This window comes from Chelonoidis abingdonii, chromosome 16, assembly GCF_003597395.2.
Source record: "Chelonoidis abingdonii isolate Lonesome George chromosome 16, CheloAbing_2.0, whole genome shotgun sequence".
NCBI classification, from domain to species: Eukaryota; Metazoa; Chordata; order Testudines; family Testudinidae; genus Chelonoidis; species Chelonoidis abingdonii.
The window spans coordinates 3,455,695-3,476,733 of record NC_133784.1 but is presented as its reverse complement, the minus strand read 5'-3'; the positions used below and the strand labels follow the sequence as shown (position 1 = coordinate 3,476,733).

At 43.7% G+C, this 21,039-nt stretch overlaps 1 protein-coding gene and 1 long non-coding RNA gene across 2 annotated transcripts in view; both read left to right on the top strand.

Moving 5' to 3' along the window:
• Positions 1-21,039, top strand: part of WBP1L (WW domain binding protein 1 like) — a 91,350-nt gene that overhangs the window by 10,180 nt on the left and 60,131 nt on the right. The gene's annotated exons all lie outside the window — the stretch shown is intronic.
• LOC116817109 (uncharacterized) lies at positions 4,829-7,386 on the top strand. The gene is made up of 2 exons (XR_004371852.2): positions 4,829-5,385; positions 6,880-7,386. It is a non-coding gene; the product is annotated as an uncharacterized LOC116817109 (long non-coding RNA).

Here is a 21,039-nt window from a genome sequence, read left to right as displayed (position 1 = left end):
TGATGCTGCTTCCTCTGAGTGGAATGCAGAAGTTCTTCAATAGTACATAGTAACATTGCACAACAGTTCAGAACTGGAATTGGAGGGACTATTTTATCCATCTGAAATGATGTGGGAAATTAGGGAGGCGGAATGTAAATACATAGATTAGAATTTGGCAGAAATACTGGAATTACATTTGCAGAAAGTGCTATGGTATCTTTTAATGATTAGGTGAATGGTTAGTATCTTGATTATACATCTAGTACAAAAAACAGAACTTCTGTGACAAAGCACCTCTGCATGCCATTTACAGTCTTGTTTTCAATGCTGACTGGAAAGAAATGTAGTGGAAGAAGTGGTAGAGCGGGATTAAGGATAAACGTCGTCTATCACCAATGAATACTATGCCCTAAAGCAGTGTTTCTCAACCTTTTTGATACCAGGGACTGGCTTGCTGCCTTCCTAAACTATGTCAGGGAGATCTCGGGGACCGGCACTGGTCTGTGGACTGGTCGTTGAGAAACACTGCCCTAAAACATTGAAATCAGTCAGGTTATAATCCTGGCTTTAAAAAAAGAACAGAATTGTCAGAGTACTGTAATCATCCTGGGGAATTCACTTCAGCAGGGGTTTATAGTCAAATACGGTAGCAGGATTGTAAAGACTAATGGTTTTGAGCAATAATACCTTTGATTAGCTTTGCATACAAAGGAGTTATCAAATATCGTGCAAACCAGAGCTCTTGAGCATCCACGTTTTGTTGCACATTCTGCATTACTGCTAATTTGGCCTCCCTGTGCTGCTGTACTGGCAGTTTAGGTGATGCTTTGCAGACCTCAGGAGCCAGCAGAGCTGGGAAGAGGAGGTGACCCATCTATGGCAGTTAGGCCCCTTGCTTCTCTCTCTGCTTTTCCTTTGCTTTTAAAGCGGTAGAGCAAGGAGCCCATTGTGATTTCAGGGCAGGGGAAGCAGCTGGGGCTTCCCATACAGACAGAGGAAGAAGAGGCCCTAGGCTGCTGTGTTCTTCATAGAGTTAGGAGGCTCAACTTCTCTGTCCCTTCCTGTGAAAACTGTAATGGGGCCCCATTTTTCTCCCTTCCCTTTCCCCTAACCAGATCCTTACAAGATCCCTCTTTTGGAGGGGAAATGTAGCGAGGAGAAGGAGCGGGGGCTACAGCTGCTGGAAGAGGAGAGCTGAGGACCTTCTGCATCCTTGATTGGATGGTGGTAGCACGACAACAGTACCAATGCAGTCCGGCTGAGTCTTGCCTGCATTTACTGAATTTGGGGACAGCTTGGTCAGGGATCTCCCTTCATGTCTTATGAGAAGCCTTGGCAGGGAACTTCTCTGCAAACCCTTGAGTAGGGAACCTCTCCTTAAAATCCTTTCCAGTGCTGATCTGTTCATTTGATCCACAGAGTGAGCATAAGTTAAAAATAAGTTTGATAGTTACTCAGGGTGTTCCAGACTTAGGTCATATCTCACGCATTTAAATGTCTTGTGTATTAGTAGGGGTTGAGGTGTAAGCTGATGGCCACAAGGATCAGGAAGGAATTTTCTCTCTACTGCCTGCGTGTGCAGCATTGCATAACTGGGTACATGCGTTATATTTTTCACCTTCCTCTAAAACAGAAGCTATTGGCTACTGCTGGCGGGAGCAGGACCAGTGCTAGAGTTTTTCGCGCCCTAGGCGCATGGCCATTTCACCACCCCGCACGCCGCTCCCGCGGCTCCAGTGGACCTGTTGCAGCCATTTCTGCGGAAGGTCTGTTGGTCTGCGGCTCCAGTGGAGCTGCCGCGGCCGTGCCTGCGGCAGGTCCACCGGAGCTGCGGACCGACGGACCCTCCACAGGCATGAGTGCGGCAGGTCCACTGGAGCCGCCTGCCGCCCCTCCCCCCCGGCAAAATACCGCCCCCCGAAAATCCTGGCGTCCTAGGCGATTGCCTAGTTCGCCTCAATGGAAGCGCCGGCCCTGGGCGGGAGAATACTAGAAATGATCATTAAGGGTCTGATAAATCCTATATGCCAATTACAGGTCAAATTATGAACGCAGGTCACAGTATGAACCCCAAACCAATACTTGAGCACATAACATGAGGGGAATGAGTGGGAAGGAGAAATGATGTTCAAAACATATTATCCCTCTAAGAATGGTGTAGATACAGTATTGTGGTCTCTGAATACCTTGGTCCTTTGGAATCTAGCAAACAGGTGTTGGGCAGTGTTCCCTCTAATTTTTCCCATGCATGTGCAGAATGAATTTTGTTATCTGCACCAATAAGGAGGTGATATGTGACACACAACCTCCATATTGGTGCACATAGCAAAATTCATGTGGTAGGGGTGGGGCCAAGGAGTTCGGAGTTTGGGAGGGGGCTCAGGACTGGGGCAGAAGGTTGGAGTGCAGGGCTGTGAGGGCTCCAGCTGGGAATGCAGGCTCTCTGGTGGGGCTTGGGATGTAGGGCTCAGGGATGGGGCAGAGGGTTGGGATGTGGACTCTGGTGGGACCAGGGGATGAGGGACTCAGGGCTGGGGCAGAGGGTGCGGGAGGGGGAGGGCTCCGGCTGGGGGTCCAGGCTCTGGGGTGGGGCCGGGGGTGTGGGGTTTGGGGTGCAGGCTGCCTTGGGGCTATGGCAAGGAGAGACGACTCCCCCCAGCTCTCTCTCCCTACAGCAGCACCTGGATGGGGTTGGGGGAAGGACACACCTCTCTCTCTGCCATGGCAGGCCAGGGGTGGAGTCCCTGTTCCCCAGCCGTGGCAGGCCAGGAGCTGGGCTAGTTTTGGGCCAGGGGGTTCGGAGTGTGGGAGGGGCTCAGAGCTGGGGCAGAGGGTTGGCTGTGACAGGTCTGCCAGGTCTGGGTCCCCTGTGCGCCTGCACGGGGCTTAATAGGCTGCTCTGCAGCTTTCCGGGACCTTAGATGATAGGTATGTTTGTATTAATGGAGTTACATGCCTGCACTTGGAGGAAAATAAACATTTGGATGGGTTTTTGGTGAGCTATTTCTGCATATCCAGTCTGAGTCACTTGACTGACTTATGCTTCTTTGTTCCATGCGGAACTTAGGGTCTTCACCATTGCCTTCTATCTCTGACAGGCTCTTGCTACACTCTTTAGCTTCTTCTGTTATCATTTTGATGGCTTTCAGTTCTGCTTCTGTTGTGCATTTTCATGTTGTGCTCGGCCTGCTTGTTGCCTATTGCCCTGGGGATTTCAGTATGTTGTTCAGGTCTTTCCTCCATTTGTGTCCTAGCCCTCTCCGTTTTGGTTCTGTAAGTTCCTGTCCTGCATCTCCAGTATAGAGGAATCTAATTTTTTGAAGTCTAAACACTTAAACTGCCATTACAGTATTTTTAAACAGTTGGGATAGATTCCTAAATGAGTGACACACACCATCTTCGTCAAAATTCTTATGAAGAAAACTTCTGCTGTCTCTTGCACAACTTTAAGTGTTTTCCAATAATCTTTGTAAGTCATTGTCCTTTCTTTCAACACTGGGTGCAGGGTAAAACTTAGCTTGTTTAGGCCTTTAATTCTCACCTTCAATTATATAAATAGTTTTTTTTAAATGTTCTCTGGATTGTACAAATATTGCATATAAAGTCCTCTGGCTGATTCTGCATTTGTCAGCATTTTTCATCCCCACCCCAAAACCAGACATCTTGTCAATTCCAAACTAAGAGCCTTTGAGGGCGCAGTATCTTGATGAACATGCAAATTAGAGATTAGTGTAAAGCTTGTGGTAATAGATGGGGCTGAACAGCCAGGCTTTGTTAAAGGAGGTACATTTTCATGAGGGCGAACTTTAAAATAGCACTTGATTTCTTGCAACACTTTGAAAAGATTTTCTTTTGTATATTGTCAGACCTTTTAAAGGAGAAGCACAAGGATGGTATTAAGAATTTTTAAATTCTAATCCTGGTTCTGCCATTGACTTGCTTATGAAGCATTATTGTACAAATCACTTCACCTCTGTCTCAGTATCAGCAGTGTAGATGGTGAAACTAAGGGCTTGTTTACAATTGGAATTTGTTGCAGGTTAATTTGCATTATTCTGTATTAAAGGGTCTTGCTTCCATAGTCAGTTGTGTGTGGTGTTTTGGTTTTGGTGGTGGTTGTTGGGTTTTTTTGATTGCTTATCTTCAGGTGTTTTAACATGCATTATTCAATCCACTTTAAAAACAGATTTACTGAGAGATATGGGATGACTACCCATCCCAACACTGTTGTGCCTCTGCCAGTTCCTCCTGTTGGTATCCCACACTGCTTTGCTGGCTTGGGGTTGGCCTGTCTGTTTACATGTGTGGTCTCTAGTGCCTGGGGTCATCCTAGTTGGAAGTCACCTCCCTGTTTAAATGCTGGTGCAGGTTCTGTGTCTTGTAATTCCAGCTCTTGTGGAGATCACAAAGCTGTCATGTTCCTTAATGCTGATCAGTCAAGACTCGTACTGCAGTGTGGCCTCCGGGTGAGGTCAGAGACTTCATTGCCCTGAGGGGAGAGAAGCATGTACAGGCCCATCTGAATTCTAGCCACTGAAATGCACAAATATACAAGCAGCTGTCCAAACAAATGAAAGAGAGGGAGGTACAACTGGGACTTAAGCCAATGCCGCAATAAAGGAAAGGAACTCCGACTGGGTTATAAGAGTGTGAAGTACAATAATAGGACCTCTGGGAGAGCTTGCAGCATCTACAGCTTCTATAATGAATAGGAGGGCTTGGCTACACTAGAAACTTCAAAGCGCTGCCGCAGGAGCGCTGCGGCACTGTTTACACTGACACTTTACAGCGCTGTATCTTGCAGCGCTCAGGGGGATGTTTTTTTCACACCCCTGAGTGAGAACGTTGCAGCGCTGTAAAGCGCCAGTGTAGCCAAGGCCAGACTGTCAACTTGCTGGAAATCTCACTGCTGAACCCCTGCATTTTGAGGACACCCTCCACCGATGTCAATCAAGGTGCAAACCAAGAGGGAGGAGACTGAATGAATTCTCTGATATCGTTGACTTGATGAATTAAGGGCTAGTCTACACAAATTGCTACAGTGGCTGTAGCACTGCGTTGCTGTGGCACTGCTAGTGCAAACACTCGATGCCAATGGGAGAGAACTCTCCCGTCGGCATAATTATTCCACCTCCCTGAACATCAGTAGCTATATCGGCGGGAGAGCGTCTCCCCCTGACATAGCGCTGTCCACACGGGCGCTTAGGTCAGTGTAATTTACCTCACTCGGGGGTGGCTTTTCCACACCCCTGAGCGACTTAACTTATGTCAAAATAAGCACTAGTGTGTACAAGCCCTAAGAGAGAAGTGTGGTCCTGGAGACTCAGAAGATGGCCAGTTCACAGCCAGAGGAACCATCTGGATCAGAGGAAGATATCTGACCTGGGGAAGAGATCATGTGCAGTAAGTACTGTGTGATCTATTATAATACAGCTGTATTGAGGATGTTGCCATGTTAGTCTACCTTCTTTCTGCTTCATGTGTTTTCAACCCCACCATGTTTGTATAGGCATTTTCCATCACCTGGGCTTTTAACTCCTCCACCCATTGCTCATAGTGCTGTCTGTGCTGAGGCATGTGTAAATTCTACGCTTTTCTATCGATTCAAAACACAGCCATAGCTTGTTTGCTGTGTCCTAGGTAGCCCCTGTGTTGCCTGTTGGCCATCTATTCCCACCCAGTCTTCATTCCACAGTCAACACCCAGTACTCCCCAGCTGCACCGTGTGAGGGGAGGGATAGCTCAGTGGTTTGAGTACTGGCCTGCTAAACTCAGGGTTATGAGTTCAATCCTTGAGGGAGCACTTAGGGATCTGGGGCAAAATCAGTACTTGGTCCTGCTAGTGAAGGCAGGGGGCTGGACTCAATGACCTTCCAGTTCCATGAGATAGGTAGATCTCCATATATTTTATATTTTTAACAATGAGGTGGTTTTAAATAAAAGCAGTTCTATTGTAGCAGCAATTGCAGAAAAGAGAAAGCACTAAGCATTTATCTGGCTCACACTTTCATTAATGCCCTCAGCTTTTAGTCAGTGTGAGGTATTATGGGTTACGCCAGAAAAGTCATGCGTATTCAAGACAAATATTTTGAAAAAGATACTATAAGGCACTGTAAGCCCTAGGGGGCTAATGCAGAACATTGTTTATTTTGCAGAGCACTTTATGCCAGTCCGCAAGGGTTAAACAGAACTTAAGCCAAAGAGGGCTCTAATTGTCCACAGAGACTGCACAGCAGTGCAGCACTCTTGGCACTGCCCCTTCAGCTTATGGTTCCTTTGCATTCCTGTGCTAGCTTTGGGATACCACCCCGTCAAACAGCTGCATGGCATATTTTTCTCTGTTTGCCTATTGACTTTTTGATCATAATCCTTTGCCTTTTGAGGAGATGGTTCCTCCAATGTATGGACAGGCTATGAGGGGAGGGATAGCTCAGTGGTTTGAGCATTGGCCTGCTAAACCCACGGTTGTGAGTTCAATCCTTGAGGGGGCCATTTGGGGATCTGGGGCAAAAATCTGCCTGGGGTTGGTCCTACTTTGAGCAGGGGGTTGGACTAGATGACCTCCTGAGGTCCCTTCCAACCCTGAGATTCTATGATTCTGTGACAGCCTGCAGAGATGATCCTATTCTCGACACCCACAGTCTACCTCACATTTATTATCCCTTTGCCCAAGTTGGCAGAACAACCACCCACCACAGGCCCAGGACTTCTACACAAACAAAGATGATTGTGAAAAGTCTTACCATGTCCAAGCTCACCCAAGACTGGAAAGAGCTGTGGGAATAGAATTCCAAAATCAAGGTAAAAGCAACATTTAATCACTGCTGGCATTGAGACTTCAATCTGAACAATAACTAGCTGTTTTTTTCCTACCCTCTTCCTCCACCTCCCGAACAGCTGACAGCTTGTGGCAACTAAGGACAAAGGAAGAGATGAAAAAGACAGAGGAGTGGAAGGAACAGCATGACAAAGAGAAGGAAAAAGACAGGAAAATGGCATGGTCCTAACAAACACAGCTGCTGGGATACAAAGGCGCAAAGCTTCCTTGGAAACATGCTAGCTCTCTGGTCAAGGACTGCTTCACAGCCTGTGTGTCCCCAGCTACAATGCCCAGAAACAGGTCCTGCTCCAGGCATTATGTGCCATGGGACAACAAAGAAAATGGTAGACAGTGAGAGATACCCGCAAGGGAGTGGCCCTCCCACATCAAAGATGCAGACAACAGGGTTGAGTTGTCTACATGTGCACATTTGTGACCTTAAAAGCAGAAACTTGTCTGCATGCTACTCTTGACTGTAGTATATTTTTTTCATTTACTATTTGCATATTGGTATGTATGTTAATATTTTTTCTGATCTAAACATTTACATTGGTATATTGTTTATTAAAAATACTTACAAAATGTTTTTGTAGTCTGGGCTGGGCATCTAGAACAACTAATGAAAATGCCCACCTCCACTGCACCTTTGCATACACTAGAGTAAGATCCATATATACACTATGTTAAAACTCCCACAAAGCATAGTAGAATCTCCACTTATAGCATGACGGAAGCTTTGCAGCATGATACTTACATGCTAACGTGTGTAGCAATCCTGATTTAAACCTTAAACAAAAGCATACACATTTCTCACAAGAGATTCCTAACCTCAAAGTAGGAGCACGGTGCATGCCTGACTCTGTTCCCCTGTAGCATGTCATCTTCTCTGGTTGTTCAAAACATTCAGCAAGTCTCCCAACCATAAGAATGTAAGAACATAAGAACGGCCGTACTGGGTCAGACCAAAGGTGCATCCAGCCCAGTATCCTGTCTGCTGACAGTGGCCAATCCCAAGTGCCCCAGAGGGCGTGAACCTAACAGGCAATGATCAAGTGACCTCTCTTCTGCCATCCATCACCACCCTCTGACAAACAAAGGCTAGGGACACCATTCCTTACCCTATGAATTTATCCAGTTCTCTTTTAAACCCTGTTATAGTATTCGCCTTCACAACCTCCTCAGGTAAGGAGTTCCATAAATTAACTGTGCGCTGTGTGAAGAACTTCCTTTTATTTGTTTTAAGCCTGCTGCCCATTAATTTCATTTGGTGGCCTCTATTCTTATAGTATGGGAATAAGTAAATAACTTTTTCTTATTCACTTTTTCCATATCGTTCATGATTTTATATACCTCTGTCATATCCCCCCTTAGTCTCCTCTTTTCCAAGCTGAAAAGTCCTAGCCTCTTTAATCTCTCCTCCTATGGGACCCGTTCCAAACCCCAAATCATTTTAGTTGCCCTTCTCTGAACCTTTTCTAATGCCAGTATGTCTTTTTTGAGGTGAGGAGACCACATCTGTATGCAGTATTCAAGATGTGGGTATACCATGGATTTATAGAAGGGCAATAAGATATTCTCCGTCTTATGCTCTATCCCCTTTTTAATGATTCCTAACATCGTGTTTGCTTTTTTGCTGCCGCTGCACACTGCGTGGACATCTTCAGAGAACTATCCACGATGACTCCAAGATCTTTTTCCTGATTAGTTGTAGCTAAATTAGCCCCCATCATATTGTATGTATAGTTGGGGTTATTTTTCCCAGTGTGCATTACTTTACATTTATCCACTTTAAATTTCATTTACCATTTTGTTGCCCAATCACTTAGTTTTGTGAGATCTTTTTTAAGTTCTTCACTGTCTGCTTTGGTCTTAACTATCTTGAGGAGTTTAGTATCATCTGCAAGCTTTGCCACCTCACTGTTTACCCCTTTCTCCAGATTATTTATGAATAAGTTTAAATAGGATTGGTCCTAGGACTGACCCTTGGGGAGCACCACTACTTACCCTACTCCATTCTGAAAATTTACCATTTATTCCTATCCTTTGCTCCCTGTCTTTTAATCAGTTCTCAGTCCATGAAAGGATCTTCCCTCTTATCCCATGACAACTTAATTTACATAAGAGCCTTTGGTGAGGGACCTTGTCAAAGGCTTTCTGGAAATCTAAATACACTATGTCCACTGGATTCCCCTTGTCCACGTTTGTTGACCCCTTCAAAGAACTCTAATAGATTAGTAAGACACAATTTCCCAGAAACCATGTTGACTTTTGCCCAACAATTTATGTTCTTCTATGTGTCAGACAATTTTATTCTTTACGATTGTTTCAACTAATTTGCCTGGTACTGACGTTAGATTTACCGGTCTGTAATTGCTGGGATCACCTCTAGAGCCCTTTTTAAATATAGGCATTGCAGTAGCTATCCTCCAGCCATCTACAAGGCTATCCACCTTCCTCTCACAAAAGTTGTGTAAAACACAGCAAACAGCTATCATAAGAGGGAGATTTCTCATCAGCCTTGACATCAGGCTCCTTCGTCTACCTTTTAGTTTCCCAAATGTACGTTCCACTGTTATTCTGCAGTTACTCATGATGTATCTTTCTCCCATCCAGCTGCCCAGCAGAAGGCTTTGTAAGTCAGGGAAGCAGAGGATAAGCAGGGTCTCCCAGAATGGCTGAGGAATGGCACTGCCATAGTCCACAAAGACTATTGAAGCAAAAGTTCTTTTTTTTTCATTACAGGAAATTCTCAGGTTTCTAACGCTCCTGGCACCATGGACATTTCCAGACCACCTCACATTAGTGTTGGTGAACTGTCCATGCTGATCAGCCAGGCCTTGCAGCCCCAGGATGAAATAACTTGGAACTCCACGGCCTGGTGCTGGAGGGTGAAGATGCAAAGAACAGGCATCTAGATCCCATCAATGGCCCCAATACAATTTGTGAACCCCAGTTGTGCAAAATCATTCACCTCCCATGCATTGCTAGCCTTAGGAATCGGGGGCAAAGCACTTTCTTGAGAGCTGCACACACATCCATGCCAACAGTCCCAGTGGTTAATCTTACCAAGACCAAACTAGTTAGTTACTGATCAGTAGTAGCTGGGGATTGCTAGCTTCCAGATGGTGCTAGTTGTACATTTCTCCACACTCAGGGTAGCTCTCACATAGGTATCCTGCCACTGCAGCCCTGACCCGAACTCTGCACAGGTTTGTACAAAAGTGGCTTTTGACATCCTGAAATTCTGCCAGCACCTCTGATCATCCAGGTCTACAGCGTTATTGTCCCACTAGTCAGAGCTAGTTGTCCAAGTCCAAAAGTGGCACTCTCAGTGAAGGCGCTTCTGGAAAATATCTAGGAGATGTGTTTCCTGGATGTCAACCTTTGTCTTTCAGGTGACCTGCTTCTTAAGTCACTGCATGACTGTCAACATGCTTGCTGCAGCCTGTTTATAGTCATCATCCTAAGGACTGCAGTGTGCGCCAATGTTTCTTCCATGCTTCCTTGACAGCACTTAAAATGGCACTGGCTTGCAAAACCCAGATGGATGAAGGGATGAAAAGAGAGATCATGGGAATGTAGTTTGATGTCTCTCCCTCTCCCCAAACTCCAGAATTCCATTGCCTTCCAGTAGGTATCCTACAATGTGCAGGGTGGGAAATGCCAAAATGCATCACCACAGCAGTGGAGCAGTGCACCATGGGATGTCTGATGAGAATGCTGAGCACTTGTTTCAAACCATAACAGTTGTGTGGCAGCAATGATACGAGGCAAAAAGATACCTTAATCTCAGGATAATAATGCCTATACACTACTCACACAATGCTTGTTGCAAATTGCTTAATGCAGATACACAAAAACCTCGATACTTGCTGTGTCTCCTTACAGCGATATTGTGAGACAAATAGCGTATATTATACAGCATGAAGCACATAAAACACATTTTCATTTCCTGCTACTGAGTCCAGTGTGTTAGACTAGATCCTTCAGGTTTAAAATACAATTAATGATTAAGAAACTTGGGGTTTCTTCTGTGATATCTTTGTCCCAAGATGTTCAGAGGCTTTAAATATTGTGGACAAACTTCATTATACATAGCTATGGAGACTTGATTTAAATTTTTATGTATTTTCTTAGATAGTGTTATCCTTAAGGTAGGGATCGTTCCAAAGCACCTGGCACATAGCGGTGCTACCATAAACAGTAGATGTGTAAAGCACTATAAAAGTGTTAAGTTGCTGAGCCTTTATAAGGCCCATGTGGCATGTTTCACATATGGTAGAGAAGAATTCAGGGTGAAACATTTTCCTCTTCACAACTCATGTTTAATTTGATCCTGGCGTGTAGTTGAAGGCAACTGATGGTAAAGTCACAAAATCGGGACTAAACCAGCAGGTTAGATCAGAAGGGAAGTGAAATGAGGAAGAGATCACTCAAATAGAAACAGTCCAGTTGTAAAGGAAATGCAGAAACTGAACTGGCACCATAAAGTGCTTTGTCAGTCAGATATATATTTTTTTTTAATCTTAAAAGTGCCTGGAACATCTAGAGCAAACAGTTATCTGAGTGGTTTTAGCTTCTTAGAGAGTGGACTAGTTATCACATGCACCCTTCCTGGGAGATGAGGGAAGAGAGAATTCCTGAGATGTGCTTAAAGGGATACTGACCATTTTCACATTTAAAAAACAAAACAAAAACCCAACCGTGCCCCGCCCCCCCACCCCAACCTGGAATTTCAAAACCAAATATACTTTTCCTAGATCACATTTTGACTTTCACTGGATCTGGACATGGAACTAGACTGTCTACTTTTAATGTGCTAGCATGCTCAAATGCAGTTATATTTGAGCTTCCAGTGTGTGCAGGAGAATCCTTTTTGTGCGTCAGGTATCTTTGCTCTCCTCAATCCTCCTCAAAAGTAGCTGCTACTGTTTGGATTTCCATGGTGAACATCTATTTAAAAATACCAGCACTTGCATGATTCTCTTGCTAGTGTAATAATACCAGCTTCTTTTTCTCTAAGTTAGATGGTAAATTTTCTGAGGGCGGAGATGGTCTTTTTTTTTTTTTTTTAATATGTGCAAAGTTGTGATGCTACATCATGTTTAATAAAAGCATATGCAAACTAAGTTTTGGGCCTGAACTACATAAACATTTCTGATTTTTTTTTTTTTCAGACACAATTCACCATGTTATAATCTGCGCGGAATATAATTGACATTTGATTGACTTTGTGCAAACTTTTACTGTGTAGTTAGCATATTAAATCAGTGGTTTGTGGACTGATCCACAAGTCATAAACTGTGGGTATTATTTAGTGGGAATATTCAACAGTCTCTTGTTTAAGGAAGAACATTTTAATTCTAAAGGTCACTTTAAAGAGTTCTTGTGCAGCTGACTTTAACGTGTAATTCCTTAGCAAGCCAGGCCAGACTGGAGATTCTTTAATAAATGTCATTTTCTCAACAGAAAAACCCACCCAAAATAAATATTCCTAGCACTACTTAGGAACATTTCTAGCAGAATAAGTAAAGCAATTTAGACATATATTCATTCTGCCAGATAAAGTGGAATGCTGTTGGGGGAAAGGTCCCTTAATGTGCTCTGTCACCCATAAGTACTTTTTCTGAACTGTGTTAACTTCTGTATGTAGATAACTGGCTCAGTATAACTCTTAAAAGTAGAGTTTCTCACACACTAATTCAAACTTTTTTGTATTGATGACCCCTTTCACACAACAAGCCTCTGTGTGACCCACCTTATAAATTCAAAACACTTCTTTTATATTTAACACTATTATAAATGCTGGAGGTGAAGCGGGGTTTGAGATTGGAGGCTGACAGCTCACAACTCCCCATGTGATAACCTCATGACCCTCTGAGGAGCCATGACCCCCAGTTTGAGAACCCCTGCACTAATTGAAATGAGTGTTCCTGACTACGCTATGGTAGTCATTTCTTTGAGCAAAACCATCCTTAACAGAATTCCAGACAGTTAATTTAGACCCACATTTTGACCTAACTTTAAACAATACTTCGTTGTGAAATGTTCCATCACCTTGGGGAATCAAACTGGGAAACAAAGAATTCCTATCATATGTAAATCCTGTTTTAAGACAGGAGAGTGAGATGATCAGGGTTCTTTCTTCACTGAATCCCCGGCCAGGATGACTGCTGTGAACATCTAGAAAGAGACAAAGGGTGGGAGAAGGATTGGACCCAGGCTGGGAAAGGTGCCTGGCCTGTGAAAGGAATATCAGGCACTTTAAGCTGCAAGCAAGAGTAGCTCATCTTCAAGAAACTCTGCAACCTGCTTGAAACAACATCTAGGGTGAGAAATTACTACTTGTAGCCAGTTTCTATAGTGTATTAAGCTTAGTTTGCATGTTTGCTTTTTTTGTTCAGTAATCCGCTTTGATCTGTTTGCTATCCCTTATAATCGCTTAAAATATATCCTTTGTAGTTAATAAACTTGCTTTGTTTTCTCTAAACCAGTTTGTGCAATTCATAACTTAGGGCAAAAAGCTGTGTATGTCTTCCTCCATATTGAGAGAGGGGGAGATTTTCATGAGCTTACGCTGTACAGTTCTCTGTGCAGCGCAGGACAATACAATTTGGGGTTTGCACCCGAGGGGGTATGCACTGTAGTGCTGGGCAATCCCCTAGCTGTTTCTTCCCATGCAGAGCTGATTTCAGTGTCTCTCTCTATCTGCAGCTGGGCATGTCCGTACCTGTGTGCGTGCTAGGTGAGGCTTGAGGGTCTGGCTCAGCAGGACAGGGTGAGAGAGCCCAAGCTGGTGGAACGGGCGGGATCGGTGGCACAATGTGGACCTGTGTTTTGCTGATGGCGTTTGGGTTCTGGAGACACTACTTGAGCCCTTTGCTAAGCAAATGTGAGTAGCTGAGCAGTGGATGCTGTTTATTAGCAAACAACATTGGATAAATTGTGTTTTTAAATGTGTGTGCTGTTTCCCTTTGAGCACTGATTATAACTACATCAACAGTTTTTGTGTTTATTTTACTCATTGTAAGGACAGTTGTAGTTTATCATTGTATAATTGTAATATTGTACATATGCAGTGCGTGCACTTAAACACCTTAATTTATTTACAACTCTTGGATAATAGCAACTTTTTACTGGAAACCAAGGATTTGTTCATAACCAGCATCCACTGTATCTGTGTCTGCACTCAGGCATGTGCATATCTTTGACTCCCTGGATGGTGCTGGTATGCAGAGAGAGAAGTAAACAAAATGACCATTTTCGCTGCCCCCCTCCCCCAAAATGCACCATAATAATGTTTGCTAAATTTAGGGGTGGGTTTGAGGGAATGTATGGGGAAAGAGAAGCTCAAAAATAAAGCTAAGGAAGTTTTTAATGACCAAAGTCTCCCGCTTTCTACTTACAAAAGAGAGAGCAGATAATGGAATCCTCAGACTTCCCTGAGTCTGGCACAGACACTACGCTAGACACTGGTTGGTGAGCGTCTAGTCTCAGACAAAGGTTGGGTGTCCATGCAGTTCCTTTTCGATCTGTCAGCAGCAGTCTGATACCGCTGACCCTGAAGTCTTGTTGACTCACCTTCAGATCCTGGTGGATGTATACAGAATTACTTTTGTTTGGTTCCTCTTTCTCCTGGAGGTCCTAGATGCTCGCTAGTATTGTATATTTGCTCATTGCTGCAAGGATTTTGCCGATTTAAATATTTGGAGGCTGGAGCTAGAGCATTCTGAGTGGGAGTCCCTTTGGTCTGACCTGCTCCTTGCCTCCGCCAGTCTATCAGCCAGAGCCACTGTTTGTTTTCTTGGCTTTTTAATGCCTATCTTTTTTTTCTCTCTCAAGCTTTTAAGTGAGGAGTGGTTATGGATGGAGTCCCATGTATGGTTTAATCATGATAACACTGATCAATAAGCTGTGTGTGTCATTTTTAAAGTGTCCACAAAACACTGCCTAATGGCTACTTTTTATACATGCTGGGCTTTCTTCTGCTCTCCTCTGTCTCTTAACTTGACAGCAATTATTCTTTTAAGAATTGCTCCAGACTTTGGATATGCGTGTCGGATGATTCCTAATTTTTCCAGTGCATGTTTGTTTTAGAACTTTTGATCCCGTTTTCTATGACCAAATTCAGTTGCGTGGAATCTGCACTGGGGATTAATATTTATTGTTTTAGGTGCATCATTCTGCTTCTGAGGCTGCTCATGCTTTATTTGGCAGACTAGATGGTCTTAGCAACAACAGAGATTATATGTTAGAGTTTAAGATGGAAAAGAGTTAATCAGAAATGTGTAACTGACACAAGGTCACTTGCAAGAACATTTTATAATGTGATCTATGCTAACACTGTAAAAAGTGTCATCACTGCCTGCCTGAGTCTTCTGATTGTTTGTCTAACTTGTATTACATTTTTCTTTCCTTTCCTCAAACTATTTTTAATGTGAACGTAGGTATATAGGATTTCACAAGGAGGCCTAAAATGCACGACTCATGATACAATCATGTCCTCTAGTTAGTCTTAATATGGTGGGTTTGGTTCTTTTCTGCTAGAATGTTTTGTATGTGAGAGTGAGATGGAACGGCTTAGAAGAGGATGCGAATATCTTGGCTAGAGCTGCTCAACTATAATAAAAAGCAACAAATTATTATTAATTTGTATTACCGTAGAACCTCGGTACCCTCGTTATAGACCAGGACTCCATTGTGTTAGACACCATGCAGACATGGAACAAAAATGCCCCTAGCAGGTGAACGGCTCTTTTCCTGTGTGTGACTGTGACGATGCTGCCTGTGGGAGCCAGCTCTGGTCACTCAGAGTGAACTGCAAACAGAATGGGGCAGACAAACCCCAAAAGCTGGTGGATATTCCAATACTTAGATTTAGCAAGCCAGCACAAAACAGCTTCTGTATTACCATATTGATTACGCAAAAGTCCAAATAATGCAGTTCCCTTAAAGTGCCTAGCCTCAGGCTTCCATCCAGACACACATGTCAGATATTATGATTACTGAAAATCTTATCTCATCATACAAAATAAAAGGTTCTTCCAACCCCAAAGGGTCAGCCACACATCCAGGTCCAATTATAACTTGGATCTTACACAAAATACACGCTTATAGTCAATTCTTGTTAACTAAACTAAAATTTATTAAAAAAGGAGAGAGGGAGTGTTGGTTAAAAGGTCAATATACCTACAGACTTGAATTCAATTCTTGAGGTTCAGATACATAGCAGAGATGAGTTTGTAGTTGCCGAAAGTCCTTTTAGAAATAATCCACAGGTTATAGTCCACTGTCCATATTCAGGGTGACTCCAGTCAGTGACTGGGGATCTAAATTATTTTGGCTTAGGGTTTCCCCTTCTCGAAACCCAACACAAATCTGAGATAAAACAGGATGGTGTCCAAGGGTTTTTATACATTTCCCAGCAGCCTCTTCGCCTGAGAGAATAAGTTTTTAATCTTCTGTCTCTCAAACATCATGGCAGTTAGCATAGTGTAATTTATCCATTAAACAGTTAATATACAGTTTATCACAACCTTCAAAGAGACATGTAGACAATAATACTATTTCACTGAAGTGTCGTCATAAATGTTAATATTCCTTTTTTGATCTTTGAATCAAAGCTATAACAATAGACAGGACTTGTTTGCTTACATCACAAGACTTGAGCAAACATCTACCCTTCTATCTCTAACAGTGCAGGCTTGCATTTCAAAGCTCTGTTCATTTACATGTCTTCCTAACAAGTCTTTAAAGTTCGGCCATGGGTCAGGTCAGTCTGTGAGTTAATTAACTCTTTCTGGCCCTATGTCACCTTTCAATGAAATATTATATTACACTCATAACATCACAGTGGTCACTGGTGTTAGTGGTTGACAGTCACACAGGTTTTCGAACGGCATCCCTAATTTGGGAAGGGGGTAGAGTGGAAGTAATGGCTAGTCAGGGAAGGAACATCCTTCAACAGAAAGAGGTTAAGGGAACTGCTGCTGATCAGAATGTTTCTTTCCCATTGCTGTCTATGTAGATAATCTAATGAAGCAGAAAATCTGCACATAAAGTAGTCATTTAAAGGTATTGAGTAGCATCACGTATCTAAAAGGGTGTCATTAGGAGGAGGGAGAAAACTTGTTCACCTTTGCCTCCTAATGATAGAACAAGAAGCAATCGGCTTAAACTGCAGCAAGGGAGATTTAGGTTGGACATTAGGAAAAAGTTCCTAACTGTCAGGGTGATTGGACACTAGAATAAATTGCCTAGGGAGGATATAGAATCTCCATCTCTGGAGATATTTAAGAGTAGGTTAGATAAATGTCTATCAGGGATGGTCTTGACAGTATTTGGTCCTGCCATGAGGGCAGGGGACTGGACTCGATGACCTCTCGAGGTCCCTTCCAGTCCCAGAGTCTATGAATCTATGAATCTACTCCATTGATGAACATTTTTAGTTGTTTGTGGTTACCCCTGGTGTGCCAACCTCTCTGGAAGGTATGACATTGCGATGTTTAAAAAAATAAAATGATATAAGATATTTCCTCGAGACCTCACTCTGCTGATGCCACTTTGAAACACCGTGAGAATTTCCTCTTGCATCATTAGGGCTGGCGCGTATGCGTACTGGCATAGCACCAGGGTCTAAATGTAGTGAATATTCATTGGGTAGTGAGAGCCAACATAGCTCTTGGAGGGCAGATATTAGATGTTGGGCTCTGCACATTTAGGCTATGTCTGCACAGCACACCTTACAATGGCGCAAGCTCTCCCAGCGACAAAATAAAACCATCCCCAGCTGGGGCGATAGATTCGTCAAGAGGAGCACGACTCCCGCTGACAAAGCACTGTCCACACCTGCGCTTTTTGTCACTAAAACTTTTGTCGCTCGGGGGGAGGTGTATTTTCATACCTCTGATCGACACAATTTTTAGGGACAAGAATGCCAGTGTAGATGTAGCCTTAGGTGTAGCGTCCAGGATTTATCTAATCTGTGGCATAGGTATTGTGAAATACTACTTGCCTAATGTATTAGTCAGGGTGTGGGTGGGTGGGGTGGCGCTTGTGCACATTTGAATGGAGCCGAAAAGTCTCTTGCCTTCATTTTAGAACACTTTGAGACAAATGGGATTTTTTTTTTTTTAAATAACTATGATCTGTGTTAGCTGTGACTGAGATACAAAGTAGTATGTTGCTCCTGTAAAACCTCTGGAGACCACTCTTCTCTGTATTCAGTCTTTCCCTGTTTGCTTGATATATTTGCTTAAGAACAAAGATCATGGGTTTAAGAGTTTATCTGCTCCTGCTGCTGTTCCTCTTAGCAGAGGCATAATCTCCTGTGATTTCAGTGTTTACTATATGGAATCAGTACAGGTCAAGGAATTAGTAATGAGATATGGAGCTTTTCATCTCCAGGTTATCCATTCAAATCCAGTCTAGGCTGGTAACAATTATAAGGCTTTACAGAGAGATAACACCTTCCACCAAGATTCAGGATTAAATTCACTTAAAGTAAAGCCATACTGCTTGCTCTAGAGAGAATTTTGACTTCAAGCGGGGAATAAAGGGCAAAGTGGGCTGGTGCCAAAATAGGGGTATATGTGTCATAGCCCTACTGCAGTTCAGGAAGCCCATTTCTGCAAATCCATCCACTATGTCCTGCACATTGCTGAGTGTCATAGTCCTGGATAGCAGTACACAATGGCCCTACACACTTGTGCCATAACTATAAAGGGAAGGGTAACAACCCTCCTGTATACCAGTCTATAAAATCCCTCTTGGCCAAAGGCACCAAAATCCTTTTACCTGTAAAGGATTAAGAAGCTCAGGTAACCTGGCTAACACCTGACCCAAAGGACCAATAAGGTGACAAGATACTTTCAAATCTTGGGGACGGGGGAAGACTTTTGTTTATGCTGTTTGTTTTGGTGGTGGTCGCTTTTGGGACTAAGAGGGACCTGACATCAATCCGTGTTCTCCAAATCTTTCTGCACAAGTCTCTCATATTTCAAACTTGTAAGTAACAGCCAGGGAAGGCGTGTTAGTTTTATCTTTGTCTTTGTTTTCTCAACTTGTAAATGTTCCTTTGCTAGAGGAAGGTTTATCGCTGTTTTGCTGTAACTTTGAAATCTGAAGAAGTGAGCTGTAGCTCATGAAAGCTCATGCTGAAATAAATTTGTTAATCTCTAAGGTGCCACAAGTACTCCTGTTCTTTTTGCGGATACAGACTAAGACGGGTGCTACTCTGAAACCTAAGGCTAGAGGGGGTTCCTCTGGGCTCTTTGAATCTGATTACCCTGTAAAGTTATTTCCATCCTGATTTTACAGAGATAAACTTTACCTTTTCTTTTAATAAAATCCTTCTTTTAAAAACCTAATTGGTTTTTCATTGTTTTATGGTCCAAGGGTTTTGGATCTGTGTTCACCAGGACTAACTGATGAGAGTATACTCTGAAGCCTACCGAGGAAAAGGGGGGTAAGAACTTAAGGGGGGAGGAATTAGTCTCAAATCTGCCCAAGAAAGGGGGGGTTAGGGGCTTGGGAAATATTTGGTGGAAGGCAGAGTTTCAAGTGGCTCTCCCCTAAGTTCTGGAACACGGTTGGTGGTGGCAGCTTACTGTTAACCTAAGCTGGTAAATAAACTTACGGGGTCTTTCATGCGAGTCCCCACATCTGTATCCTAAAGTTCAGAGTGGGGAAGGAACCCTGACAACTTGTATGACAAAGGTCCACACTGTGGATTATTTGCCAATGACCGACAGCAATCCAGCAGTGCAAGCTTCTGGAGCATGGTTGCCACTCTCTTATTTCCTGTCAGTGCAGCTCTTGTTCTGGAGTCCATGTGCCTATGTCATCCCATATTTTTTCACACCCCTGAGTGAGAAAGTTTCAGTGCTGTAAAGTCAGGAGCGCCGCCAGCTTTTTTGCCGCTCTAGACGGCGGAAGGTGCCGCCCCCAACAGAAGCGGTAGAAGGTCTTGCCCCCGACAGGGGTGGCGGAAGGTCCGGCCGCCGCAGTTGCCACCCCCCAAATGATAGTGCCCTAAGCGACCGCCTAGGTCACCTAATGGGTTGTGCCAGCCCTGTGTAAAGTGACAGTACAGACAAAGTCTCAGTGCTTGTTTCTTGGGCCTAGAAGTGGCGCTCCACCATCTGCAGATGCTCTGTGAGTGCCACCAACGACCTGGAATTGTTTTGTGCTATGTCCCTCAGCAATCTGTCCTGAAAAAATCAGTCCTGTTCCCCACTGTTGCAGCTCTGATAATAGTGGAGAATTACACATCCTGTATTTGCGACTTTCATCTGAGTAGTACAGAGTTGTGTGGGCTCCGTGCTTCTGTCACTGAACAGTCCTGTGTGAGTTTGAGATGTAAAAAAAAAAAAAGAGCGGGCGGGGAGAGAAGATGGATTACATTATGGGAAGAAGAAAGTTGCATACTGGGAACTTGATCCCTAACTCCCAGAGATCCCTGGGTGAGTTATATCTATCCCACAACACATTGTGAACGCTTCCGAGGAGGCATTGTGCCAGATGGCAGCATGTGGCACACTGGGATACCTACCTGTGGTGAACTGTGGTTTGCATCGACACACGAACTGCTGGTGAGGATGTAGAGCACTGATGCAAGCAGCCAAGCATGCATGCGTACAAGTGATTAACTTCGGCAGCTGTATGTTGGCATAAATTGCGTTAACCAAAGTTTGTAGTGTAGACATGGCCTCAGTCCCCTTTTCCCGTTCAGTCCTTGTCCTTGTTTTTACCGCTGTCCTAGAAGATTGAGTATTGAATCCAATTGTCTGTATTTTCTCTTACTCTCTGAAGATTGCTCAGTTATTTAGGGTCATTCACTGTCATAGTGCAGGGGATGGCCTTCTACCTGTATCAAGTTTCCCCTGATTAAGGGAAGCCAATAAACCACGGGCATGTTTGAGTTGGTGAGTGGCCAGTTCTAAAACCCAGAAAAATTGCCGCCTTTAGACAAGAACTATTGGAAGTCATAGTATTTATTTGCAACTATATACCAATTAAAAGCAGCAGAGAGTCCTGTGGCACCTTATAGACTAACAGACGTATTGGAGCATGAGCTTTCATGGGTGAATGCCCACTTCGTCGGATGCTTCGTCGGAGTCCACAGGACTCTGCTGCTTTTACAGATCCAGACTAACACAGCTACCCCTCTGATACTATATACCAATTAGTTAACAGGCCTAACTCAGCATAAGAATATATAATGGTCAGTACATCTA